Raw genomic sequence first — 20,462 nt, 5'->3', positions numbered from 1 at the left:
GTTCCTCAAAAAATTAAAAATAGACCTACCCTATGACCCAGCAGTAGCACTGCTAGGAATTTACCCAAGGGATACAGGAGTACTGGTGCATAGGGGCACTTGTACTCCAATGTTTATAGCAGCACTCTCAACAACAGCTAAATTATGGAAAGAGCCTAAATGTGCATCAATCAATGAATGGATAAAGAAATTGTGGTTTATGTACACAATGGAATACTACGTGGCAATGAGAAAGAATAAAATATGGCCCTTTGTAGCAACATGGATGGAACTGGAGAATGTTATGCTAAGTGAAATAAGTCATACAGAGAAGGACAGATTCCATATGTTTTCACTCCTATGTGGATCCTGAGAAACTTAGCAGAAAACCGCGGGGGAGGGGAAGAAAAAAAAGTGGTTAGAGAGGGAGGGAGCCAAAACTAAGAAACTCCTAAAAACTGAGGACAAACTGAGGGTTTATGGGGGGTGGGAGGGAGGGGTGGGTGGGTGATGCGTATTGAGGGCACCTGTTGGGATGAGCACTGGGTGTTGTATGGAAACCAATTTGACAACAAATTTCATAATAAAAAAAAAAAAGAAGAGGGGCGCCTGGGTGGCGCAGTCGGTTAAGCGTCCGACTTCAGCCAGGTCACGATCTCGCGGTCCGTGAGTTCGAGCCCCGCGTCAGGCTCTGGGCTGATGGCTCGGAGCCTGGAGCCTGTTTCCGATTCTGTGTCTCCCTCTCTCTCTGCCCCTCCCCCGTTCATGCTCTGTCTCTCTCTGTCCCAAAAATAAATAAAAAACGGTGAAAAAAAATTTAAAAAAAAAAAAAAAGAAGAAAGATCTCAGATACACAACCTAACCTTACGCCTTTAGGAGGTAGAAAAAGAACAGCAAATAAAACCCAAAACCAGAAGAAGACAGGAAATAATAAAGATCAGAGCAGAAATTAATGCTATTGAAACCAAGAAAAAACAGTAGAACAGATAAATGAAACCAGAATCTGGTTCTTTGAAAGAATTAACAAAATTGATAGACCACTAGCCAGTTTGATCAAAAGAAAAAGGAAAGGACCCAAATAAATAAAATCAAGAATAAAAGAGGAGAGATCACAACCAACACAGCAGAAATAAAAACAACCATAAGAGAATATTATGAGAAATTACACGCCAAGAAAATGGGCAATCTGAAGAAAGGGACAAATTCCTAGAAACATATACACTACCAAAACTGAAACAGGAAGAAATAGAAAATTTGAACAGACCCATAACCAGTAAGGAAATCAAATTAGTAATCAAAAATTTGCCAAAAAATAAGAGTCCAGGGCCAGATGGCTTTCCAGAGGAATTCTACCAAACATTTAAGGAAGAGTTAACATCTATTCTCTTGAAGGTATTCCAAAAAACAGAAATGGAAGAAAAACTTCCAAACTCTTTCTACGAAGCCAGCATGACCTTGATTCCAAAACCAGACAGAGACCCCACTAAAAAGGAAAACTATAGACCAATTTCCCTGATGAACATGGATGCAAAAATCCTCAACAAGATATTAGCCAAACAGATCCAACAATACATTAAAAAAATTATTCATCACAACCAAGTGGGATTTATACCTGGGATGCAGGGCTGGTTCAATAACCGCAAAACAACATGATTCATCACATCAATAAAAGAAAGGACAAGAACCATATGATCCTCTCAATAGATGCAGAGAAAGCATTTGACAAAATACAACATCCATTCTTGATAAAAACCCTCAAGAAAGTAGGGATAGAAGGAGCATACCTCGAGACCATAAAAGCCATATATGAACAACCCAATGCTAATATCATCCTCAAAGGGGAAAAACTGAGAGTTTTCCCCCTAAGGTCAGGAACAAGACAGGGATGTCCACTCTCGCCACTGTTATTCAACATAGTAGTGGAAGTCTTAGCCTCTGCAATCAGACAACACAAAGAAATAAAAGGCATCCAAATCAGCCAGGAGGAGGTCAAACTTTTACTCTTCGCAGATGACATGATACTTCATATGGAAAACCAAAAGATTCCACCAAAAAACTGCTAGAATTGATTCATGAATTCAGCAAAGTTGCAGGATATAAAGTCAATGCACAGAAATCGGTTGCATTCCTATACACCAACAATGAAGTGACAGAAAGAAAAATCAAGGAATCTATCCCATTTATACTTGCACCAAAACCCGTAAAATACCTACAAATAAATCTAACCAAAGAGGTGAAAAATCTATACACTGAAAACTATAGAAAGCTTATGAGAGAAATTGAAGAAGACACAAACAAATGGAAAAAGATTCCATGCTCCTGGATAGGAAGAACAAATATTGTTAAAATGTCAATACTCCCCAAAGCAATCTACATATTCAATGCAATCCCTATCAAAATAACACCTGCATTCTTCACAGAGCTAAAACAAATAATCCTAAAATTTGTATGGAACCAGAAAAGACCCTGAATAGCCAAAGCAATCTTGAAAAAGAAAACCAAAGCAGGAGGCATCACAATTCCAGACTTCAAGCTATACTCCAAAGCTGTAATCATCAAGACACTATGGTACTGGCACAAGAACAGACACTCAGATCAATGCAACAGAACAGAGAACCCAGAAATGGACCCACAAACTTATGGCCAACTAATCTTTGACAAAATAGGAAAGAATATCCAATGGAATAAAGACAGTCTCTTCAGCAAGTGGTGCTGGGAAAACTGGACAGTGACATGCAGTAGAATGAACCTGGACCACTTTCTTATACCATACACAAAAATAAACTCAAAACGGATGAAAGACCTCAATGTAAGACAGGAAGCCATCAAAATCCTCGAGGAGAAAGCAGGCAAAAACCTCTTTAATCTTGCCCGCAGCAACTTCTTACTCAACCCGTCTCTAGAGGCAAGGGAAATAAAAGCAAAAATGAACTATTGGGACCTCATGAAAATGAAAAGCTTCTGCACAGTGAAGGAAACAATCAGGCAAAACTAAAAGGCAACCGACAGAATGGGAGAAGATATTTGCAATTGACATATCAGATAAAGGGTTAGTGTCCAAAATCTATAGAGAACTTACCAAACTCAGCACCCAAAAAACAAATACTCCAGTGAAGAAATGGGCAAAAGACATGAATAGACACTTCTCCAAAGAAAACATCCAGATGGCCAACCGACACATGAAAAAATGCTCAACATCACTCATCATCAGGGAAATACAAATCAAAACCATGAGATACCACCTTACACCTGTCAGAATGGCTAACATTAACAACTCGGGCAACAACAGATGTTGGTGAGGATGTGCAGAAAGAGGATCTCTTTTGCATTGTTGGTGGGAATGCAAACTGGCACAGCCACTCTGGAAAACTGTATGGAGGTTCCTCAAAAAACTAAAAATAGAACTACCCTATGACCCAGCAATTGCATTACTAGGTATTTATCTCAGGGATACAGGTGTGCTGTTTTGAAGGGGCACATGCCTCCCCATGTTTATAGCAGCACTATCAATAATAGCCAAAGTATGGAAAGAGCCCAAATGTCCCTCGATGGATGAATGGCTAAAGAAGATGTGGTATATATATATACAATGGAGTATTACTCGGCAATCAAAAAGAATGAAATCTTGCCATTTGCAACTACGTGAATGGAACTGGAGGGTATTATGCTAAGTGAAATTAGTCAGCGAGAGAAAGACAAAAATCATATGATTTCACTCATATGAGGACTTTAAGAGACAAAACAGATGAACATAAGGGAAGGGAAACAAAAATAATATAGAAACAGGGAGGGGGAGAAAACAGAAGAAACTCATAAAGAGTTCTCATAAATATGGAGAACAAACTGAGGGTTACTGGAGGGGTTTGGGGAGGGGTATGGGCTAAATGGGTAAGGGGCACTAAGGAATCTACTCCTGAAATCATTGTTGCACTATATGCTAACTAATTTGGATAAAAATTTTAAAAAAATAAAAAATTAAATTAAATTAAAAAATAAAAGGTGGGCAGCAAGAGAACACCCTCTCCACATTTAAAGAATATTAAAAAAGAAAAAAAAATTTTTTAAAGAAATGGGTAGAAGCCATGAACAGACATTTCTCCAAAGAAGAGATACATAAACACATGAAAAAATATTCCTCATCACTTACCATCAAGGAAATGCAAATCAAAACTACAATGAAGTACCACCCCACACCCATCAGAATGGCTAAAATAAACAACGCAAGAAACAGGTATTGGAAAGGATTGGGGAAAAAGAAACCTACCTGCACTGTTGGTGGGAATAAGAACTAGTGCAGCCACTCTAGCAAAGAGTATGGAGGCTCCTCAAAAACTTAAAAATAGAATTACCTTATGATCCATCAATCACACTACTGGGCATTTACCTAAAGAATACAAAATCACTAATTCAAGGGGATACTTGTACCCCTATGTTTATAATAGCATTGTTTACAATAGCCAAGACATGGAAGCAGCCCAAGTGTCCATCGATTGATGAATGGATAAATAGAAATATAAGCAACGGGGGGAAAAAAAGAGAGAGGGAGAAAAATCAAGAAACAGAGTCTTAATTATGGAGAACTGATGGCTGGGGAAGGGGGCGTGAAATAGGTGATGGGGATTAAGGAGTGCACTTATCATGATGAGCACCAGGTATTGTATGGAAGTGTTGAATCACTATATTGTATACCTGAAACTAATATAACACTGTATTTAACTGGAATTTTAAAAAGAAAAAAGAAAACAAAAGAAAAAAATTAAAATCTCTCCAACTGATTGCAAAAAAAATTAAATATTCCTTCATTAAATAGAATACTATAAATAAAATCAGTGACAAGCTGAGGAAAAGAATATTTTTCAAAAAATAAGGCATTGCATCCATAAAACAAAAATAAAAGTTTATTAAAAATAAAAAGAAACATTCATGGATGCCTGGGTGGCTCAGTCAGTTAAGAACCCAATTCTTGATTTCACTCAGGTCAGGATCTCAAGGATTGTGAGATCAAGCCCCATATGCATCTCTGTGCTAACAGTTCAGAGCCTGCTTAGAATTCTCCCTCTCCCTCTTTCTCTGCCTCTCTCTCTTCATCTTACACAATAAACAAATAAACTTTTAGAAGGCCAGATTTCAAAATAAAATAAATATATATATATATATTAATAAAAGGAAACATTCAGAAGTACATAAAAATTAAAAGTGTCTAAATACGATAAGAATGAAAAATTCAACAGAGGTTTGTTTGAACACAAAGTTGAGCAATTACCCTAGAAAACAGAATAAAAAGAACAAGAATGGAGAAGGAGAAAAAAGTTACAAAATTAAAACACTAGCTCAATTTTTTGGTATCAAAATATTAGGAGTTTCAGAAAGAGTGAACAAAGGAAATAAAAATAAAGAAATCATCTTTAAAATAGACAATTTTTTCCATAAAAAAAAGAAGTTTTCATATTTCTAAGGGCTTACTGAGTGCCCAGAATGATGGATAAAATCATATCCTATACCTATACCAAAGAATGGGAAAAACAAAATTTGAGAGCTACAGGAATAAAGATCCTAAAAGATATGTACAAGTTCCATACAAGATCTTAAAAGGGTCCATACAGGTTTCATACAAAAAAGAATCAGAAGAAGCATTGGACCTCTCAATAAAAACTTGAATAGAGCAAAAGTTAAAGTGAAGTTTATTTCCAACTGAGAATTCTATACCTAACCAAGCTATCAATTAAGTATGAGAGCAGAGTAAAAATATTATTTGACATGCAGGGTTTCAAAATATTTACTGAAGATTCACCCTTCCTTATGAAGTTTTTGGAGGACATGTGAGTTTTAAATAAAAAAAGAAAAAGAAAAAGAAAAAGAAATAGAATCACAGAAATAAAGAATTATTCATTAGGGAGAGGCAAAGGGAGTACCCATGATGATGGAGAAAAGAGAGCATAGACTTCATAACAGAAGATACTAAACTACACTTCTTCTGGAGAATAAAATTGATAAAATACCTGATGTATTTTAATGTGAGAGGATATGTGCACAACTTGGGGTGAGTTGAGAGACAAATTAGTTATAAGTACGTAGAACTAAGCAAATAAAACTCAAGACCTTCATTAACTATATAGAAACCAATCAACTGAGCAGGGAAAAAAGTTTACCTTGTTTCTCAACTCTGAACTGAATTGACAAAAGTCATAATAATGTAAATTCTGAGTACTTATGTAGCTAAAACTATGATGTATCTTGAGGAATTGGGGATGGTAAATCAATATGTGTACGATGGGGCCAAGAAAGAGATGAGAAGTGAAGAGTTAAATTCTTATCTTCCATAGTGGGAAGTTGATAAATGCCTAAAACTAAAAAAAAAATCAAAGAGTAGCAATATAGGCATATGATTTATAAAATCATAGGTAAATATCTAAAATCAACCAAAAGTATTAAAAGTGATTACTTCTGTGAAGTGGGAAAATGGGGGTAGGGTACAGACCAGGGGACTGTTCTTTTTACAAAAGCACTGTAAAATGAATTGACTCTTTATATTGTGAGCATATATAACACGATAAAACTAAAAGCTATTTGAAAACCTTTAATGATTTTCCATTTCTCTTAAATTACAATCTAAACATATGAAAATTACTTTAAAAATCCTTTCTAATCTGGATGCTAATAGGCTTCTTAGTTTTTTCTTATATCTCCCACTCTCACATTCTACGTTCCAACTAAACTAAAGTGACTTGAGCTCTTTTCAGATGAAGAAATGGTTCATAAGCCTTGAAAGGACTTTTGCTTTTATTCTTTAGTCAAAGACTAGGAGTTACTGAAGGGTTTCAGACAGAGTGGTGTATCAGTGTGGAGAATAGATCAAAAGGAGGCCAGTCTATAAACCCAGAAATCACTTAGAAAGCTGTTGCCATGGCAGTGAATGGAAGGAACAGAAACTGAACAATGAGGGATCCAGAAATCTAAATTTTGGTCACTACTAATTTGCTATACAACCTGAAGCAATTCACTTAACTCCTCTAATTCTTGAGTTCCTAGGGTGCAATATAAAAATGTAAGACAATTTTCATCCAAACCTGGTCCTTTTTCAGGGTTACCATCTCAAGGGATATCACCATTGAACACCCAACAGTCAGAAATCTGTGACTCATTTTTTATCCTCCTCTCCACCCATACCCTATCAACCATCAAGTCCTTTCGATTTAACCACTTACATTTCTTGAGTCTATTTATCTCCATCCCCATTAGTCTGACCCTAATCCAGGCCACTTTAATCTCACAGTTGAACTGTAACACCCAGTTTCTTATACCCACTTCTGCCTTCCTCCAATCTCTTGTCCACATTACATATGGAGTGATTTTCAAAAAGCAAACCTGATCATATTACTATCCCCTGTCTAACACCTGGCTTCTTTTTTCCCTTAAGATAAAGATCAAAATCCCAAACATGGACTCCCATTCATGCATATTCTGACTCTTGGAAAGTTCTCTGGCTACATCATATGTCATTCTCCTTCTCTATTCTCCAACTACGGTAGTTTTCAAAAGTGGCATGCTTCTTCCCACAGCCCCTTTGCACACGCTGCTCCCTCTGCTTAGAATCCTCTTCTCCTCCCTCTTCCCCATTCCCCTTGCTTATTTTTAATCATCCTTTAAATCTCAGCTTACACATTTCTATTAGAAAGGATTCTTTGATCTATTCTAAGCTGGGTTAGTTCTCTTGTTATTCACTTTTAGAATACCCTAGAAATTTAACATTTGCCACCATTGTGAATAAATCTTTATTTTTTGTGTAATTAGCTATTTAATAACCAGCTCCTAAAAATGAAAATATAAGCTTCTCTAGACAGAAATAATATATTTTAGCTAACAGTATAAATATATTGCCTAAAAAATAAATATTTGTTATATGAATAAATGAATTAAATAAGTAAGTATGAATTTGGAGTTTTTTTGTTCTCTTCACCCAATTTTGTTACTTTACATATCTTCCTTGTAAGGAAAGGGTCTTTAACTATAATAATACAACAAAGCTAGTTAGAAAAGGATGCCAACATTAGCAAGTAAAAGGTCAAATTTGTCATAGAGACTCTGGACTCTGAAAAAAAAGGAAAAAAACGTGGAGATCTAAGCCAGGACAAACAGTTGGTTTTTCTGACATGGGACAAAAGAGATGAATAGTTTTAGTAGTCTCCATGAAGACAAAATATGTAGATATATGTACACACACACACACACATACAGAGAGAGAGAGAGAGATGACCTATAGAAAAGGGGTCTCCAAGAAACCATGAGAAGTCTGAAAATGACCCAAAAAGGAACAATGCCTTAGACTTTCCAAACTTTGTGGGCATGAGGACAGAATTACAAATTTTAAAATGTTTTATAAAAGCCTTGTCAGCCTGGAATGTGAGAATTTGTAGCCTGGGTCCTATTTCTAGTCTCCCTATCACGTAATTTCAGAAACCCTAAACAACTCATTATTTTCCCAAATGCACCACATAAATTCTGATGCACCATGTGTGCCCAACTCTACTACCCGTTGGCCTACATTCCCACCTCCAAAATATTCCTCAAAACCTACCTCAAATGTTAGCTCTTCTGTGAAGTTTCCCTAAGTCCTCCAGTCAGAAACCATCTCCCCTATTTTTGTTGAACCCCCCCCAAGTCTGTAATTTGTTGTCATTATTATTAGTTACAACATATTGACTTGGTTCTTATAACCTATCATAAATAATCCTATAAGCTGCTTTATTACCTACTAAGCTCTTTTACACCCAACATCACTTAGGCTCCCACTCAGCAACAATGCTATAAAGCAATATGATTATCTCCACTTTATAGGACAAAGATAATGTAGTTTATAGAAGAAAATGGACAGGAAATTGTCCAAAATCACAAAGCTACTAGATGACCAACCTAGGGTTTAAATCTAGACTCTTTGACCCCAAATTATTTGTTCCTTCCATTATTTCAAGTTGACTGTCTTCACCTGCTGTCTTGCTTTGCCTCTAGGTGTGAACATGTCTTAACCTCCCTTGTAAACTATAAAGCGGCGGAGAAAAAGACATGAATCTGATTTTTCTCTGTACGTGCTTTTGATGATATTTGAATCATTGACTAATGAGAGAAGGTTCTAAGAAACTTGAAAGTCCAACAAGAATTGACCAAAAAGGCATTTTCCTGATATCTTGATTTCACTATCATATGAAAACCGTCCCCAAAACCAACGTGAACATCTAGCAAATGGGTGAAATTGTAGAGCTTAAAGTACAATAGGCCTCCAGACACATTTTTAGTGTTGTCCATCAAAGGCAATGAAAAGGCTAAGGTGTTACTGAAGACGTAAGCAGAAGAGAAGCTTTTGGTGTGAAAAGTTCTCAGTAAGAAAGAACTATTTAGGTATTTCCACTAAAAGAGATATTATTTAGCAGCAAGAATGCATCAGGTCCTATATTAGGCCTACCACTGTGTAACAAATTGCCCTAAAAGTTAGCGACTTAAAACTGTTTCACAGACTCTTAACTATAAAGAACAAACTGACAGTTACCAGAGTGGGAGCGGGGATGAAATAGATGATGGGGATTAAGGAGTGCACTGGTCATGATGAGCACCAGCTGATATATGGAATTGTTGAATCCCTATATTGTACACCTGAAACTCATATAACGCTGAATGTTAACTATACTGGCATTAAAATAAAAACTTAATAAACAAAAAAAAACTGTTTCAGGATCAGGAATCTGGGCAGGGCTTAGGTGGGTGCCTCTGATTTAGCTTTCCTCACAAGGCTGCAATCTCACATCAAGGCTCAAATAGGAGAAGATTTGCTACCAAGTTCACTCTCATGGTTATGAGCTGGCCCTGAGTCCTCATTACCTGTTAACTAATAATATCTATTCCTTGCTATATGGACCACTCCACAGAGCTACACACTATATAGCAGCTTGCTTCTCCCAAAATGAGAACTGAGAGAGCAAAACAGAAGTCAGCCTTCTAAAGCTAATCTCAACAGTGACAACCCATCACTTTTACCACATTCTATTCTTTAGAATCAAGTCACTAGGTCCAGTCCTCACTCAAAGGATGGGATTCTATTGGGGACTACCAGCAGAGATCATTGGGGACCATTTCAGAGGCTACCCACCACAAAACCTGAGCTAAGCTATATATACATACTATATTTCATTTGGTCTTCACAACTGTGCTATGAGGTATGTATAATAACCTTGGCTTTACAGTTGACTCAAAGTCATATAGTTAATAAAACTAAAGAAGAAACTTAAATCCAAGACTGATTCTAAAGTCAGTTAGTTATAGGCAGAGTGACCCATATGCCCCTGTTCACCTGAGACAGTTTCATCTCATGCCTGTTACCCCAGTGTAATTATGAATAGCACATACTTTTACTTCCATAAAGGTTCAGACTTGGGATGATAAATTATGGAGCCATCTTACTTGTAGACATTCAAAGGAAGTTCATTTCAAAAGTCAGCTCCTCTTGGACCTTTCTCTGGATCCTCCAAGGTAAGGCCTTATGCAGAATGTGCACTCAATCCTGATTAATGGAACAGAATCAAATTGATTTTTCAATGCAACTGAACTTAAAATACTTTAGAAAACTTCAGTAGACATGGGAATTAATAACAGAGGTAACACCATCAGAGAGACAAAATAAAGACTAGATTATTTTCATTCTTTGAATAAATATTTACTGAACGCCTACATTGAGGCTAGGTGCTATAGAGATGTTATTATGTGTTTCTTCCCTCAAGGACAAGAAACCTAGCAGAAGCCTACGACTCTATAATACAGGTGATCCATGCAATGATAATGTATATGTTTTTGTATTTCCATGTCTTTGCTTCTGTCTAGAATTCTCACTCCAGCTGCCTACACACCTGATGGATTCCTAATTATCTTTTAAAACAAAGATGAAGTGTCATCTTCTCTGAGTCTTCCATGGTCCTTTCCCCACTCTCCAGCAGAGTGGGTCATTCCCACCTTTGTTTCCCTCTATGTTTTATCCTAATCTTTACACTGCTTATTAACCCACCACTGCAAGGATTGGCTAACATAGCTAGCTGTCTCCCCTACTCACTAAACTTTAAGCTCCTGATAGCAAGAACCATTAACTTATGCCAAAACACAGTTTGTGCCCAAGAAATTTCTGTGTTGAATTGAACTAAGCAGAAAGCTAAACATTTATCGCTATCATCATCAGCCAGTGTGGACTGACTCCCACATCCAGGGCAGAGCCTGCTGAACTGCCCTTTTTTCCCCAAATTTAAGACTACACAGAGTGACTGACCTGGAGCTTTCATCTTATAAGTCAATTCTGACTAGCTGGAAGTAGCTACATGAAGTGCTACATCAAGAAAGGATTCTGGGGCTGGATCCAGATTCAACACAAAATGAAGTCATAGTTAGGTAGCTGTCTGAGAAAGGAACAAGAGCAGGGAGAAAGACCACACGTGCCTGTATTTGCATCCCTGACATAGACTTACTTCTGTTACAATAGCACAGAGGCATCCATGTATCCTCACTAAAATACACAGAGAGAAAGGCACAGAGGAAGGGAACTGCTTTTCCAGAATCCTCAAATCAAAGCTCCCAGAAATGTTATAAAGCCTAATAGCAGGAGGAGCCCTAGGTACAATGAGGGAAGGGGTTTTTATCAGTTTTATGTATTGCTATATCACCTAACTGTTGTGCAGTTAGAACAGTGCCAGGTACTCAATAAACATTCGTACTGTTACAAATTGTAACAAAAAATTGTATTGTTAATTCAATATTTTAGGTACATTATTACTAATGTAGAACTTCTGTCTACTCTGGAAACCTAAGCAGCATCTCTTACACTGAGTCCAGGTAAAAGGCAGTCTGAGTGTTTATTTAAAAAAACACGTCAAGATTTTTGAGATGCTTTTGTGCCTTTGCCCATGCTTTTCCCCTAGTTTGGAATGTCTATTCTCCTTTTTCACCTAGAAAACTCCTATAAACCCTTTAAGGTCTAGCTCTTTAAACACACAAACACACACACACACACACACACACACACACACACACACACACACAAGATTTTCGAAATGCTTTTGTGCCTTTGCACGTGCTTTTCCCCTTGTTTGGAATGTCCACTCTCCTTTTTCACCTAGAGAACTCTATAAACCCTTTAAGGTCTAGTTCAAATGTCACTCCTGTGTGAAACCTTTCCAGATTCTCCCAGCAGAGTTCGTGCTAACTCTCCCACATTCCTATGGTGTGGTGTTGGCTTGTATACTTCATAAGGAGCCCACATCTCCAACTCCAGTCAGATAAAATCTTTTTAAATGAAGGCAATTCTTCTTTAAAATGGTTCTCCTTTTTCCTTTCAAAACCACAAAATGCATTAGATGCGTTCCTGAACATGATTAGGAGAAAAGAAAACCAACTAAAAGCTTTTACAAGATGCCTTTTCATCACTGCATGGCAGAGAATAAAATCAGTTCTTGTTATTCCTTAGACAGACAGCCCTTCTTTGCCTCCTGGGTTCCACAGCTTTTAGTTCTTCCCATTGTTATAAACCATGACACAGCATGTTACTCACAAAAGAAAATTACTTTTTCAAAGGAGGCACTGAAGCTGCCTCTGTGAAGGTGACGCCTCGAGTTTGTGAAGGTCAGTTGCTAAGGGCAAAGTCATAAGGCAATCTTCTCAAGCATCTTGGGGACCATCTATAACCTACATGTTCAGACCAGGCATAAAACCTGCATTACGACTTATGGGCTGGAGAGATGGCATCTGACCAAATCCCCCTCGATGACAAGAAAACAGAAAAGGAAATGGTTGCAGTCTGATTACAGCCAGTCCACTGAGTGAGTTCTCAGAGTTCTAAAATTCCCCCAAGAAGGCATGACCTTGTAGCTGTCCAGAAGAAGAATGAGAATGGCTGACTTACTCAAAAATACTGTGTGTCTCAATTTATCGAATGGTTCAATTTCTTCTTCATGTTGTGTTGACATATCTATCTCCCTAAAGTGCATAAGGCATTACACTTATGATCAGAATTTTTCTTTGTTTTGGTTTCATCCAGATGGAGCTCAGACCTTGAAAACTTACACAAGGCCTCTCCCACCATCCTGTTTCTCTGCCATAACCCAAAAATCTGGGTTACAAGACATGCCAGATCTTAATGCCGTCCAAAAAGAATAAAGTAAGCCTTAAAATAAACCTAAAAAACTCTGTTCAAAGAGGCTTGGAAAACTCAGGTCTGATCCAGGCTGGCATCGATAGGTGAAGGGCTTGATTTCATAGGATGGCATATAGCAGCAGAAACTTACGGTCATTTATGATATTCATTGTCTCCATTTATCTGGTTATATCAGGGATGTGGCTGGCAGCAGATTTATATGTGGAGAATTTGAATCCAAGCCTCAGGCCATAAAAGTTGTCCAGGGTCAGAGATCCAGGGACTTACTTTCTTGAGGGTTCAAGGAACTTCGTGGGAAATAACTATCCCTAAGGAGAGGAAACTTCATACTATGGTCAGTCATAAAGCCTGAATAAAGCCTCAACACCTCCAGGGTGTTGAGGAAAAGACAAATGCCCAATACACATGTCCATTATCAAGTTTTATCCCAAGGACAATAAGACTAAACCCAAACTCCACTTGTGCTTAATAAAGGAAATTTCAGCACAGCATAAAACTTGGTGCTCATCACCTCACCCCCAAGAAGTGCTGAGCCTAGAGACTGAGTATCTTCAGTACCTGTGTCCTACCTGTTCTAGAGCAGTAAGAGCCTAGCCTCAGCCTCTACCCCACCCCAGTCTCCTCTGGCAGATAAACCTATTAATTCAACCAACTGAGTCTGTCAAAATGGTATCATAAGGGGCGCCTGGGTGGCTCAGTCGGTTAAGCGTCCGACTTCGGCTCAGGTCATGATCTCGCAGTTTGTGAGTTCGAGCCCCGCATCGGGCTCTGTGCTGACAGCTCAGAGCCTGGAGCCTGCTTCACATTCTGCATCTCCCTCTCTCTCTGACCCTTCCCTGCTCATGCTCTGTCTCTCTCTGTCTCAAAAATAAATAAACACTAAAAAAAAAATGGTATCATAAATTGATATAAGTGGATGTCTCAGTGTCTTCTGCAATGGTTACTTGTATATATCAACCTGACTGGACTAACAAATGCCCAAGTAGCTGATAAAACATTATTTCTGGATATGTCTGAAAGGATGTTTCTGAAAGAAATTAGTATTTGATTCAGTAGACTAACAGAACTACCCTTGCCAACATGGGTAGGTATCATCCAATCCTTTGAGGGCTCAGATGGAAACAAAAGGTGAAGGAAAAGTGAATTCTCTCATTTCTTAAGCTGGCACATCTATCTTTTCCTCCCCTTCTACTTTGGATCTCCTGGTTCTCAGGCATTCAGATTAAACTGAATTATACCACAGGCTTTCCTGGTTCTCCAGCTTGCATATGGAAGATTATGGGACAGTCACGTGAGCCAATTTCTATAATAAATCTCATCTTATATATATCTACATATATCCTATTAGCTTTTCTCTGGAGAACCCTAATACACTTTCATTCAGCAAGTTTGTACTAAATAACTACAAAGTGGCAGACACTCTACTAAGCTTTCAAGTTACAAACACATGATCCTCCCTTCACAGAGTTCACAGATTAGTTGAAAATACAAAGAGCAAAGAAAGAATTATAATACAATGTGATGAATGCAATATTAGGATATGCAGACCATTATTGTGCTATATCAAAGAGGTCCCTAACCCAACTTGTAGAGTTCAAGGAAGTTTACATGAATGAAGTAGTTTAAGAATATCTTTTTGTATTTTTTATTTGAATATTATTTGAGTACATTGGTAGAGTACTAAACAATGTAGTAGGAGTTCATGAGGAACAAGGTGAGGAATCAGCATTCTAGACAGAATGGCATAAGTAAAAGCAAAGACAAGAAAAGAGCTATGTGTACTAGTCATTGGAGGCAGTTCATATTGTTGGACTATAAGGTGTGAGGTAGGGAGGAAAGGAGGTGAAACTAGAGATGTGGATGTAAGTCACAACATGGATGCCATGTCAATGATCGCGGATTTTACCTGGTAGGAGATGGAGAACCATTATGACCCCTAATTATTAGCATAGCTAGTGAGACTGATACCCAAAACAAACAAGAACTTGTGTTCTTCTTTCTCTGGAATCAGTGTTTGATACCAAATAACTCCACCATTTACTGTGTGATTTTAGAAAAATCAATTAATCCCTCTAACAATCATCTTCCCCATCTCTAATTTTTTTTAATGTTTATTTATTTTTGAGAGCGAGAGACAGAGCATGAGTGGGACAGGAGCGGAGAGAGAGAGGCAGACACAGAATCCTAAACAGGCTCCAGGCTCTGAGCTGTCAGCACAGAACTAGACAGGGCTTAAACTCACTAATCGTGAGATCATGACCTGAGCCAAAGTCAGACACTTAACTGACTGAGCCACCCAGGTGCCCCTCATCTTCCACATCTCTAAAATGGGGATCACAATACCTTGAAAATTTTTGTTAGGATCAAATGAGACAAAACATTTAATATGGTGAAGTCAGAACTCAAACCCTATACAAAAATCAAGGCTTTTGCCTATTTTGACTACTGCCTGTGTAATGAAACAGTCTTCATACAAAAGATTATTAATGGGGAATCTCTTCTTCAGCATCTTTTTATATTAAATTAAAAAAATAAAGTAGATCATCCACCCCTACAGTTTCATCTGTAGGACATTTCACTTCCTAGAGCAGGGCATCAATAACTTGCAGTATATGGGAAGTGACTGATTGAAAAGTTATATTTAATTGGGAAATCAATGAATAGAAAGAGAGTACCAAGGTCACAGAGGCAGTACTATCCTCACCGATCTCACTCCCTTGCCCTTTCTCTGGGTATTCCATCATCATATCACACTTGCCAATTCCTCAGCAGTCTTAATTATGGACACAGCCATTTGTCTTCAAATATCACAGCTCTGTGAAATCTATGCATCGATAAATACAGCTCAAAAGCTGTTTTCCACACTGCTGGAGAGTTAATTGCTTCTGTGGTTAAAGCAAATGTGGTCATTCTTTACCTTTGAGGGGGACTTTCAAGGTCTCCAAGTGTCTGGAAGCTTCCTATAAAGACAGAAAAAAGAAAACCACAGTTTTAGGACTTGAAGTTGTGTCTCAAAAAATCAACACTTAGGGATTACCTCTTCATGGCCAAAGAGTAACAAACCAGGTTTCTAGTATTAAACAAAGCCAACTAAATCAATTCTCTATTTCAAAATAGACATCTTCTTTGTGCCAATCTTCATTCCCTTCCCTATTTCCCCTTTCAGAAAGCATTTACTGGGTATGAGATAATGTGTAAGATATTCGAAGGGGAAAGAGAGTAAAATAAGAAATGGCATCTACTTTCAAGACCAGCAAAGGTAAATATGCTCAAAAAAATCCAAAGCAAGCAAAAGGGTGTTACAAGAAAACTCTGATCAGTACGCAAGATCTCAAAAAACAGGGGATTATTTCTACTACATGCTGGGGGTCAGGAGAAGCACCATGGAGGAGATGATACTTAAACTGAATCTGAAGATGAATATGGACTCATCTGGCATCAAGAATGGGAATTAAAAAAGAAAAAGCTTGTCATACAGATGTAACAGAATAAATAAAGGGACTGAAACATGTGGAAGGCAACCAAGGGATGTTAAGTCCTCTGGTGTGGATGGTACATAGGGTGGAATAGAGGCAGAAGGAGAAGGGAGGCTGGGCAGGTAGGGAGGAGCCAGATGACAGAATGCCTCGTGTAGTTTCAAAAAGCTACAGGATCACTGACGAGCTTGAATCAAGAAACTGACATACTCAAATATGTTCTAGAAAAATCATCCTGACTGACAGTCTGGACAGTGTGTGGAAAAGAGAGAGACTAGAATTAGGAAGACCAATTAATGAGCAGTCGCAATCATTTAAAAAAGAGGCCATGAGGACTAATCTGAGGGAGTAGCAGTAAGGATGCAGATGAGTGGACAAGCACAAAATAAGGATGACAATTCCAAAGGCACAGCTGTGAGCAGGCAGAGAATGAAGTTCTTGGTTACTTCTTTGGAAGAACAGATGAGTACAGGCTTGGAAATCAGAGCAAGAGCAAAAAGATGGTCAGATAAGATTATACAGAATTTAATTCTATTAAATTCATCTGATTTTGATTGGACATCTAGATTGTGACAGGAACCATGATACATCATGCCTCATCTTGCGCAGAAATGAACAAAAGATCTCTGCCTCGAAGCATGGCAGAAAATACATGAGCAAAATAGCTATACAGATACCAGATGACCAGAAGCACAATTCTCCCACTTCCTTGCTTTATTTTTCTTGTTTATGGTATTTATTGTCCATTTCCTCCCATGCTCAATTACAATGTAAGCTCTATGAGGGTAAAAGTTTTTATCTATTGGTGTTAGCACCTACAAGAGTATTTGGCATATAGTAGCTGCTCATTAAGTATTTACTAAATAAATTAATGAATCTATCCCGATCAGAATCTGTGCTCTCTTTCAGTTTGTATAAATCTAGAAATTCTCAGCTATTACTTCTTTCAATATTGCCTCTATCCTATTATCTCTATCCATTACTTCTCTTATGTTAGAATCTTCACCTCCCATGTCTCAATTTCTTTTTTATATTTTCTATCTCTTTACCTCTCTATGCATTCTGGATAATTTTCTCAGATCTATCTTCAAAATTATCCTTCAAACTTACCCTCATCTGTCAATTGAGAGTTTTGTTTTAATGACTTTTTTTCTTTCATTTCTAGAATTTCATTTTGGTTCTGTTTCAAATCTACCTATGATTTGTCAGATTATGGGAGTTGTGCCTTAGTTTCTTTTCCTCTTTGATCTTTTATTTCTTTGATCATTTTAAGTATATTTGTTTTAGAAATTTGGAAAGTTTATTATTTTTTAAGTGTATTTATTTTGACAGAGAGAGCACGAGGTGGAGATGGGCAGAGAGGGAGAGAGAGAAACTCAACCAAGTTCCGCACTGTCAGTGCAGAGCCCATCATGGGGCTTGAATTTACAAAATCAAGAGTCAGAGGCTTAACCCACTGAGCCACCCAGGCACTCCTATATCTATTTATTTTAATATCTTTTAGATTGATCTATTATTTCTATACATTGAGGTGATACTTAGCTCATCTGCTGATATATGTTTTACCTGCTGATTTCTCTCTCTCATAGCATTTTATTCTACTGTATGATTTTTGATATTTGATGCATGGTCATCTTCACCAACACTTTTGGAGTCTTGGTACTTTAGATGCATCCCTGTATTAAATCTGTTACTGTTAGTCTCCACAGTTTTCACTGGTTTTAGACTAGTTTTTATGTTAACTCTTTGGTTTGGTATTAATACTACATTGTACTACTTTGATAGCCATATGTGATGCAGACCTGAGCTTCTGATTTCTCATTGGTGATTTGTTTATCATACATAGACCCAGGTAGACTACAAACTTCCTTGATGCCTCTCAGGAGAGGCAGGCCAAGTTTTTCTTGTCCTTGTTCAGAACTAGAGAGATCTTCATGACTCCTACTTTTAGGCAAGTATTTCATCAATAGCATAAGCTTGAAATCTAAGGCCTTTTTGTTTTGTTTTGTTTTGTTTTACATTCTTTTTTTTTAATTTTATTTTTTTTAATTTACATCCAAATTAGTTAGCATGTAGCGCAACAATGATTTCAGGAGTAGATTCCTTAGTGCCCCTTACCCACTTAGCCCATCCCCCCTCCCAAAACCCCTCCAGTAATACTCTGTTTGTTCTCTATATTTATGAGTCTCTTATGTTCTGCCCCCTCCTGTTTTTATATTATTTTTGTTTCCCTTCCCTAATGTTCATCTGTTTTGTCTCTTAAAGTCCTCATATGAGTGAAGTCATATGATTTTTGTCTTTCTCTGACTAATGTCACATAGTATAATACCCTCCCGTACCATTCACATAGTTGCAAATGGCAAGATTTCATTCTTTTTGATTGCCGAGTAATACTCCGCTGTCTGTGTGTGTGTGTGTGTGTGTGTGTGTGTGTGTGTGTACACTACATCTTCTTTATCCATTCATCCATTGATGGACATTTGGGCTCTTTGCACACTTTGGCCATTGTTGATAGTGCTGCTATAAACATTGGGGTGCAAGTGCCCTTTTGAAACAGCATACCTGTATCCCTTGGATAAATGCCTAGTAGTGCAATTGCCAGGTCATAGGGTAGTTCTATTTTTAGTTTTTTGAGGAACCTCCATATTGTTTTCCAGAGTGGATGCACCAGCTTGCATTCCCAGAAATCTGAGGCCTTTAATAACCTCCCGATGCCAATATCAGAGAACCCTAGTCACCAGTCCCTAGACTTTAAATTCTACGATGTTACAATACCTATATAAGCTTTTCAGCTTTACTACTCTGACTGAGCTTCCTCTTTGTTTTGGCACCTGAGTATTTTCTGTTCCTGGTTTATTCTTCAGGTATGTATGCAAAAGGTCTTCAGAATTATTTTATCCAATATTTTCATAAATTTGAAGTAGGAAAAGCAGTCACCCCATTTCAATTTGCCAATATTCATGATTCCATAATCCTAAAACCAAAAATTGCAGCTTCAAACTTAATTGTACAAGTTGCAAGAACTTCTATCCACTCTCTTTCATTAAATATTTTACTGATATAACCTGGGGTGACATATTCATTTCCGGATACCAAAGGCGGAAAGGAAAACTGACAATATGACACACTTCTGGAAAAGATTGAACATGGTGAGGAATCTGGAAGCTCCGCCACAATGGAAGCGTTTGACCAATGAAAGCCCTCATAGCCTGAAGAAGAGAAGACTTGGGAGTACAAGAGTACTGTCACCAAATATTTAAAGGGCTGTCATGTAGAAGGAGAATTAGTTTTTTCTCATGTAGTTTCAGAGAACAGACCCAAAACTGCGCTGCAAAAAGCTAGGATTCTGGTGAGCATTCTCTGACACTGAACCATCACATAACAAGCCTGGACAAATCACTTACCCCTGATGGACTCCGGGGTGCTCATCTGTAAAATGAGGAGGTTGAATCACATGAGTGCCAAGTTCCTTCAGCTCCAATACAGTTTGCATCATTTCTCACCAAAGGTAATGAGCAGAATTTTTCCAGCAATGAATCAGTGCACACACTTGATGAATGATTTTGACCTCCCTTATTTTATCCTCACTCAAAATAATGTATCACATTTTTTGCTTCAGCTAGACTACAGACCTCGGACCAGGTTTCCATAACCCCCATTTGGGCCAGAAATTATAGTTTAGGAATGCCTGAATGACGGAGTGGAATGGGGGAAAGACTCTGGATTTGGGTGTCATACAGACATGAGTACCAAGCCAAATTTTCACCTAATTCTTTGTCCTTGAGCACCATTTCATTTCTTTGACTATCAGTTCCCTCTTGCATAAA

At 37.8% G+C, this 20,462-nt stretch overlaps 1 long non-coding RNA gene across 1 annotated transcript; it reads right to left on the bottom strand.

The window, feature by feature from the left end:
* Nucleotides 1–10,387: 10,387 nt before the first annotated feature.
* On the bottom strand, nucleotides 10,388–20,065 carry LOC122199449. The gene is made up of 3 exons (XR_006193512.1): nucleotides 20,040–20,065; nucleotides 16,077–16,119; nucleotides 10,388–10,528 (listed from the first exon to the last, which is right to left on the bottom strand). It is a non-coding gene; the product is annotated as an uncharacterized LOC122199449 (long non-coding RNA).
* Between the last annotated feature and the right edge of the window lie 397 nt (nucleotides 20,066–20,462).

The sequence above is a fragment of the Panthera leo genome, chromosome D1 (genome assembly GCF_018350215.1).
Source record: "Panthera leo isolate Ple1 chromosome D1, P.leo_Ple1_pat1.1, whole genome shotgun sequence".
Taxonomy (NCBI): domain Eukaryota; kingdom Metazoa; phylum Chordata; class Mammalia; order Carnivora; family Felidae; genus Panthera; species Panthera leo.
Note: the sequence above shows the minus strand (reverse complement) of the source record. Positions and strands in the feature narration are given on the sequence as shown.